The sequence below is a fragment of the Ailuropoda melanoleuca genome, chromosome 14 (assembly GCF_002007445.2).
Source record: "Ailuropoda melanoleuca isolate Jingjing chromosome 14, ASM200744v2, whole genome shotgun sequence".
Lineage (NCBI taxonomy): Eukaryota > Metazoa > Chordata > Mammalia > Carnivora > Ursidae > Ailuropoda > Ailuropoda melanoleuca.
In genome coordinates, this window is record NC_048231.1 from 37,459,232 (window position 1) to 37,467,544 (window position 8,313).

Consider the following 8,313-nt stretch of genomic DNA (forward strand, 5'->3'; position numbering starts at 1 on the left):
CCCCACAACCCCCTTGGGGAGAGGACTGCCTACCCCCCAGTGCCTTTCCCTACTAAGCCCTCCAGCTTTCCACCAAGACCCTGTGGTTCCCACCATGACCACGACCACCCTTTCCCCTGGTCACACACAGCACCAGGCCTCCTCACAGACTTTACTAAACCAACAGTTCATACTCCCAACAGTGTCACAGCTGGACCTGCCAGCCTGACCCCCCAATAGTACTAGTGAAAGAAAACAAAACAAACAACTATATATCTGCACGTTTTTAACAACCTACAACCCCACTGAGACGGTTAGAAACCCTGGGAATTTCGGATTGGCTTTCTCAGACAGTGCCATATAAATGAGAAACTCAGGTGTGGGCCAGCCCAGAAGGGCTCCTCATATTTCTACTTGTGTCCCTCCTTTCTATTTTACGATACAGTTTTTTTCTACGCTGCTCAGGAAAACTTAGGCCGGACTATCGTCATCACCACAAAGATTCCTGAAGGTGATGTCAAAGTCTCAGAGGCCAACTGTACTACTCAGGCCTTTTCTTTTATGTCATTCTCACCTTACACAATCTTGTTGACCCCGAGGAGACTGCCCCTCCCAGAGCCAGCTCCTAGAGATAGTTAATGACTAGCTTGGAGTGTGCCTTTCACATGCAGATTTATCAATCCCCAGCCCACGCACCACAACAGGAAGGAATAACAAACTCAGAGGACTCAAAGGACTAGATTTCTAGACTGAACTACAAGACAAGGGTCCTGGGATCCAGCCCAGCAATAGGCTCCCTGCTCAGCGGGGAGTCTGCTTCTCCCTTTCCCTCTGCTGCTCTCCCTGCTTGTGCGTGCGCCCTCTGTCTCCCTCTCTCGAATAAATAAATAAAATCTGAAGAGGAAAGAAAGAAAAGAAAAGAAAAGAAAGAAAGAAAGAAAGAAAGAAAGAAAGAAAGAAAGAAAGAAAGAGAAAGAAAGAAAGAAGAAAGAAAGAAAGGAAGGAAGGAAGGAAGAAAACACATAGATCAATGGAACAGAACAGAGAAAGCCAAGAAACAGACCCACACACATGTAGTCAACTGATCTTTGACGACAGAGCAAAGGCAGTTCAGCGGAGAAAGGATAGTTTCCTCAGAAAATGGTGCTACAACCATTGGACGTCCACGTGCAAAAGAATAAACGAACGTAAACCAGACCTTACACAAAAATATACTCAAAATTGGGGCACCTGGCTGGCTCTGTGGGTGCAACGTGCCACTCTTGATCTCAGGGTTGTAGGTTCGAGCCCCATGGTAGGTGTAAAGATTAATTAAAATCTTAAAAAAAAATTTACTCAAAATGGATCACGGACCTAAATGTAAAATGCAAAATGACAAAACTTCTTGAGGAAAACATAGTAGAAAAACCTACATGACCTTGGGTTTGGTAATGAGCTTTTAAAGATTTATTTATTTATTTATTTGACAGAGAGAGAGAGAGAGAGACAGCCATCGAGAGAGGGAACACAAGCAGGGGGAGTGGGAGAGGAAGAAGCAGGCTCCCAGCAGATCATGAGCCTGATGTGGGGCTCGATCCCAGGACCCTGGGATCACGCCCTGAGCTGAAGGAAGACGCTTAACAACTGAGTCACCCAGGCGCCCCAAGTGATGAGCTTTTAAATACAACACCATGAAAGAGAAAAAAATACATAGTTTTAAATTTATTAAATGAATAACTTTGGTTCTGTGCAAGACAATGTTATAAGAACGCAAAGACTAGCGCAGACTGGGAGAAGATATTTGCGAAAGACGAGTCTGATGAAGGACTGGAATCCAAAATATATAAACAAATATTAAGAGTCGGCAGTAGAGACAAATAACTCAATCAACAAATGCACAAAAGACCCGACCGGACCGGCACCTCCCGGCGGGAGCCACGATGACCACGGGCGCCTGAGAAGATGCGCAGCGTCATTTGTCATCGGGGATGTGCAAATGGGAGCAGTGATGAGATCCTACGACAGGCCTGTGAGAATGGGTAAAACCCACGACACCAACAGCAGCTGCTACCGAGAATGTGGAGCGACAGGGACCCCTGCTCAGGGGGTGCACAAGGGCACGGCCGCTCTGGAAGACGGGGTGGCAGCTTCTTTTAGTTTTATTTTTTATTTTTTTAAAGATTTTATTTATTTATTTGACAGAGACAGAGACAGCCAGCGAGAGAGGGGACGCAAGCAGGGGGAGTGGGAGAGGAGGAAGCAGGCTCATAGCGGAGGAGCCTGACGTGGGGCTCGATCCCATAACGCCGGGATCACGCCCTGAGCCGAAGGCAGACGCTTAACCGCTGTGCCACCCAGGCGCCCCAGCTTATTTTATTTTTTAAGATTTTATTTATTTATTTGAGAGAAACGGGGGGGGGAGGGGGAGAGGGAGAAAGAGTCTCAAGCAGACTCCCCACGGAGCGCTGAGCCAGATGCGAGGCTCGATCGCCCAACCTGGAGATCACGACCTGAGCCGAAACCAAGAGGCGGACGCTTGCTTAGTTGACTGTGCCACCCAGGCGCCACAAGTGTGGCGGCAGCTTACAGAATTAAAAATGGCTTTGCCACACGGTCTGGCAGGTTCACTCCTTGGTGTTTACCTGATGTGAAATCTCATGCCCACACAAAACCCACGTGTGAACGCTTACACCAGCTTCATTCCTAGTAACCTAAAACGTGAAGCAACCGAGGTGCCCTCCCGTAGGTGCTGGATGAACAAACTGTGGCCCATCCAGACAAGGCGAGAGCAATCAGAGATAAAAGGAAATGAGGTAGGGACACCTGGCTGGTTCAATGGGAGGAGCATGCGACTCTTGATCTCCGGGTCATGAGTTTGAGCCCCGTACTGGGGGTAGAGATCACTAAAAAATAAATAAACTTAAAAAAAAAGAGGGGGGGGGACGCCTGGGTAGCGCAGTCGTCAGGCGTCTGCCTTCGGCTCAGGGCGTGATCCCGGCGTTCTGGGATCCAGCCCCACGTCAGGCTCCTCCGCTGGGAGCCTGCTTCTCCCTCTCCCACTCCCCCTGCTTGTGTTCCCTCTCTCGCTGGCTGTCTCTATCTCTGTCAAATAAATAAATAAATAATCTTTAAAAAAAAAAAAAAAAAGGAAATGAGCTAACAAGTCCCTAGGAGACGTGGAGGAATCTTAAATACATAAAGCTAAGTGAAAGAAACCAGTCTGAAACACTATGTACTGTATGATTCCAATTATATAACATTCTGGAAAAGGTAAAACTATCACCACTGGAAACAGAACAGTAGTTGTCAGGGGGGCTGGGGGTGGTGAGGGTTGAACAGGAGCAGCACAGGGGAGTTTTTAGGGAGGTGAAATCATGGTGTAGGAGACCGTAACAGTGGATAGAAGACATTAGCATGTGTCAAAACACCTAGACCTTGATATCACAGAGCGAACCTCGATGCACACACAATTTTTAAAAACCATTTAGGAGTCAGGAATCCCAGGAAAGAACACAGAATGCAATAGAAGAATCTAATTGATGAGAAATATCTGAAACAGCTTGGCTGAAGGGCAGGAGAGAATCAGACACTGCCCCGAGTAATTTGGGAAATGACAGACACAGGACTGTAGTCTACTTGATGAAGTTGCTTCCCAGGGAACACCAGTTAATTCTAGAACCACTAAACATGTACTGGAATTGAACAGTTAAGTTAAAAAAAAAAAAAAGGCAGATGGTGAGAGCTGGGTTTCAGACAGCGGAAGATTACAGATGAACAGGGGAAGAGGCTACAATGTTCCATGTGATAATTGATTAGAGGTGGAAACACCAATATAAACGTATGTTTAGCTTAACATAGATACAGATGGTGACTTGTAGAAATAATTACGATGTATATAGGCAGGGGTTAGAATACATACATATATTTCCTTGCTTTGTCAGCCAACAGCACCCAGAAGCAAAGACATCCCAATAGCTTTGATCACATGTGCTCTTGATGTCTAATACCCCTCTCCAGGAAAAGGAACCAGGGGCTCCCTGGATAAATGGCAGATTCTAGGACTGGAGCAAGAAATATATGAGTCCAGAGCATCTGGCAATGCCAGAAAGTAAGGAAGTGCTCAGAACACACACACACACACACACACACACCCCATACACACCCCTACACATGCAATGATGGGGTACATCAAAGAGACATAGGAGCCAACTGAAAGAGCTCCCAATGGCCAAAGCTAGAGCAATTTGAGCAACAAAATACTAAGACAGTATTAGATTATAGCCCAAAGTATTAGATAAATCTCATGAGTCCATACTGGTATCAATAAATAATTGAGTAACTAAATGGAGAAGAGAGATCTTCCACGCAAAGGAATTCCAAATAATTTATGCAGATACCCCACCTTCAACAAGGTGGGGTGCACAGGGTCTTCCTTCCAAAGTGTGGAAGCTGGAAAAAGAGTCACTTTACCATGGAGAAACCTGACCACCACACCTCTACCAGGTGACCAAGGTCAACAGGACAGTGATTATCAGGTTGACAGACGCACCCTTGAAATGATGAAATCATCTCATGAGTAGGGCATGTCACCTTGGTGTCTTCCTCCCCCAAACCCATGACTCCAGTCCCACCCTGAGGAAGACATCAGGCAAATCCCAATTCAGGAATACAACACAAATACCTGGCCAGTACTACTTAAAACCCTCAAGATCATCAAAAGCAAGGAGTAGCTGAGAGCATGTCACAGCCAAGAGGTGCCAAAGGAGACATGACGAATGAATGCAATATGGTGTCTTGGAACAGAAAAAGGACGTTAAGAAATATGAATGTAGTGCGGATTCTAGTTGGTAACAATGTATAAAGATTTGTTCATTAGTTGTAACAAATCTACCATCCTTGGGGCGCCTGGGTGGCACAGCGGTTAAGCGTCTGCCTTCAGCTCAGGGCGTGATCCCGGCGTTATGGGATCGAGCCCCACATCAGGCTCCTCCACTATGAGCCTGCTTCTTCCTCTCCCACTCCCCCTGCTTGTGTTCCCTCTCTCACTGGCTGTCTCTATCTCTGTCGAATAAATAAATAAAATCTTTAAAAAAAAAAAAAAAAAAAAAAAAAAAAAAAAAAAACACAAATCTACCATCCTAAAGTGAGATGTTAATTAGAGGGCAGAGGCTCCTGGCTGGCTCAGTGGGTAGAGCACAGGGCTCTTGATCTCTGGGGGGTGAATTCAAGCCCCATGTTGGATGTGGAGATTACTTCAAAATTTTTTTAAATAAATAAAAAGGGAAACAGGAATGGAGCATACAAGAGTTTTCTGTACTATCTTCCCAGTGTGTAAATCTAAAACTGTTCTAAAGTTTAGAAGTTTATTTAAAAAAAAAAAAGGTAGACAAAAGCATACCACTCTATGTTTCCATTTACAAGAAGTTCAATAATAGTTGAACTAGTCAGTGGTATTAGAGGTCAGAACAGTGGTTTCTTCTGGGGATGAAAGGGAGTAGGCGAGTGGAGAGGGGCTCAAAATGAGTAGTCTGCATCTGGACCTGGGTGGTGATTACCCTAGTGCAGACAAAGGTAAAAGTTCATTGAGCTGTACTGTTAAGATGTGTGCATTTTATATATTACACTTCAATTCAAAAGTGAACACAAGGGGCGCCTGGGTGGCTCAGTCAGTTAAGCGTTGACCTTTGGCTCAGGTCATAATTCCAGGGTCCTGGGATGGAGTCACGCCCCACCCCCACCCCTACCCCGCCCCCAGCGGCTCCCTGTTCAGTGAAGAGCCTGCTTCTCCCTCTCCCTCTGCCCCTCTCCCCGGCTCGTGCCCTCTCGCTCTCTCGCTTGCTCGCTCTCCCTCTGCCTCAAATAAATAAATAATCTTAAAAAAAAAAAAGTGAACACAAAGTAAAATAACAACAACCATAGCCATCTTGAAACACTGTACAGAAATTTCTGAGCGCCCAACGAAGAGAAACATCCCAAAAGCTTCCAGGAAGAAACAGAAAAGGCATTACCTGCAAAAGCACAGCGTCAGCCTGGCCACAGGCCTCACCTTCCTGCGGGCAGGAAGACGGTGGAGAAAGGGGTCCCGGCGACCCCCTCGCGCCTTGCCCCCCAGCCCGCCCCCCCACGCATGTTCACACGCGAGCGCGCACGTGCGCACACACACGGCAGAGTGCCCACCCACACCCGTCCCTGCGTCTCCAAATCCTTCATCCCGCCCACCTGCCTCCTCTCTCATGCCCAGTCCAGGTGCCGCCTCCTCCTAGAAGCTTCCTGGTCTGTCAGCCCGAGCTCCAGGCTCATCTCTGGGCGCTACCTCGGTACGTACGAGGCCCTCACTCATCGGCAGTGGTCCGCGGGGAGAGCCCGGCTGCCGAAGCCCGGCGTGCGCATGGGACTGTAGGAAGACATCAGCGGCCCAGTGGGGCTCCCCAGATCACCCGAGGCCTCCTGCATCCGGCCCTGGGAGCCGGGCCACCACAGAGCCAGGCCCTGAGATTGGATTTCATGGCACCTCTTTGATTAAGTCATTTTCAGACGTGCAGCTTAAGGACAAAATAAAAACCGGTTGGAGAAGTCGGCCCTGTTTTGGGGAGGCGAGGGGGATTTCAACTGCACACCACATACAAACAAACTTAGTCGGGTGTGGACACTCGGGGCATGTCATGTGTTATCAGCCCTAGAAGTCAGGCCCTTCTCCAGATCCGCGCCAGGGCCAGCCTGAGTCAACAGTGACAGTTCTGCCCTGCTGTGATCTGGGAACCCCCACTCTCCCATGTCACAGTGGAGGAACTGGGCTCAGCTAGAAGCAGAGGCATGAGCTCCGGCCCAGCCTGTCCGGCTGGTGCACACTCCACCAGGATATTGACAGCCACAGAGCTGAGGCTTCCAAATCAAAGCTCTAGAATGTTCTTGGTCTCCAGGACTGGGTCCCCAGCCCAGGCCCAGGTGTGACAGCGTGGCCGGCAGGCACTGGAGCAGCCTGGGGTTGACACACTGCACACTCATTCCCCTCCCATCTCCTCCCGGCCACCTGTCTGTGGGTCTTGTAGGGATTCACTGTGCACGGGCTCAGCTCCTGGCCCTGACAGTCTGCAGAGACCCATTCAGAAGCTCAGATCGTGTGGGCGGTGCTGCTGGCATGACCCAATGGAAACACAAGCCAGAGCCTGGGGCTGGTCCGTGGACAGAGGAGGCTGATGGTTCAAAGGCTGGAGGGGAGACAGGAGGATGCTCAGCTCCCCCGCCCAATACCCATACTCACGGTGGAAGTCAGAGTCAACCACTTGGTCCCACCAATGGGCTCTGCTGGGTTGAAGGACACCATCCCAGTTGGAGGACAGTGGATTTAAAGAGGAAAACTCCCCAGAGCTCCACGGGGGAGGGTAATGTGGAATGGCAGGCAGAGTGAGTGGGGCCCCACAGCTTCAGATACACCAAGGCCCCTGGAATGGGAGAGCCCTCTCCTTAGGGCTCTCAGTTCAGCGGGATTGCATTTTCAGGGGGATAATCCACGTTTGTGGCTGACACAAATCCGGAGAGCCCCAAAGACCCCTGACATGTCCCTCACGAAGGTCCAGGGTCAGCCCCTGCCCAGCTGCTGACCTCCACCTTCTCCTCTGGTCGGCTCTGCCCTCACGCCCCCGGCATCCTTCTGAATCCCGAGGCGTGGGTGACACCCCAAGCCCGCACGCAGGGTACGCCATCACCACCACCCAAACAGCTCTGGCAATGTGTCATCAGCCACCTTGCATGTTGCAACTTCAGCCCCGCCTCACCCACCGCGGGAAGGATGGGCTGGGGACGTGGAATGCCTGCTGAGGGCGCGGGAGGAGAGCCAGGAAACCTGCACGGATACACCCACAGCGCGGGATATTCCGACCAGCCTCTTCCTGTAATCCCAGGGTTCCCACGGGGGTGTGTGTCTGTCTGCAAGCGTGGGGGCATTTGCATCAGAGTGTGCATGGTGTGAGAGCAACTGCTCCGGAGAAAACCTGGGAGGAAGCTCCCAAGCCAGAGGCAGGGATGACTTCCTGGACGTGAGGCTGTGGAAGCAGGGTGGTTGTTTCAACGCCTCTGCTCTGTTTTACAAGCGCGGATCATTTAAAAGAATAAAAGATAATCTAATTAATGTTTTAAAACTAGAGGACCCCTCAGGGTCAGCATCCCTGAGCCTCGGCCTCCTCCAGCTCCCCGCCCTGCGCCACCTGCCAGCGGGAGGTCAGCCAGGCCAGCGCACCCCACGCCTGCGCCAGGGTCCCAATGGCCCCCAGGCCTTTGCGTCGTGGTTACGCCCTGGGAGCATTGCCCTCAGGCCCAGAAGCAAGACACCGCCCAGGAACCTGCCTCTGCTTTCTG

At 50.0% G+C, this 8,313-nt stretch overlaps 1 protein-coding gene across 1 annotated transcript in view; it reads right to left on the reverse strand.

The window, feature by feature from the left end:
- Nucleotides 1-6,300, reverse strand: part of DEGS2 (delta 4-desaturase, sphingolipid 2) — a 33,724-nt gene extending 27,424 nt beyond the window's left edge. Inside the window, exon 1 of the mRNA XM_019797771.2 lies at nt 6,272-6,300. The gene's annotated coding sequence lies outside the window, so the exon portion shown is untranslated. The remainder of the gene's footprint in view (nt 1-6,271) is intronic.
- Nucleotides 6,301-8,313: the final 2,013 nt, after the last annotated feature.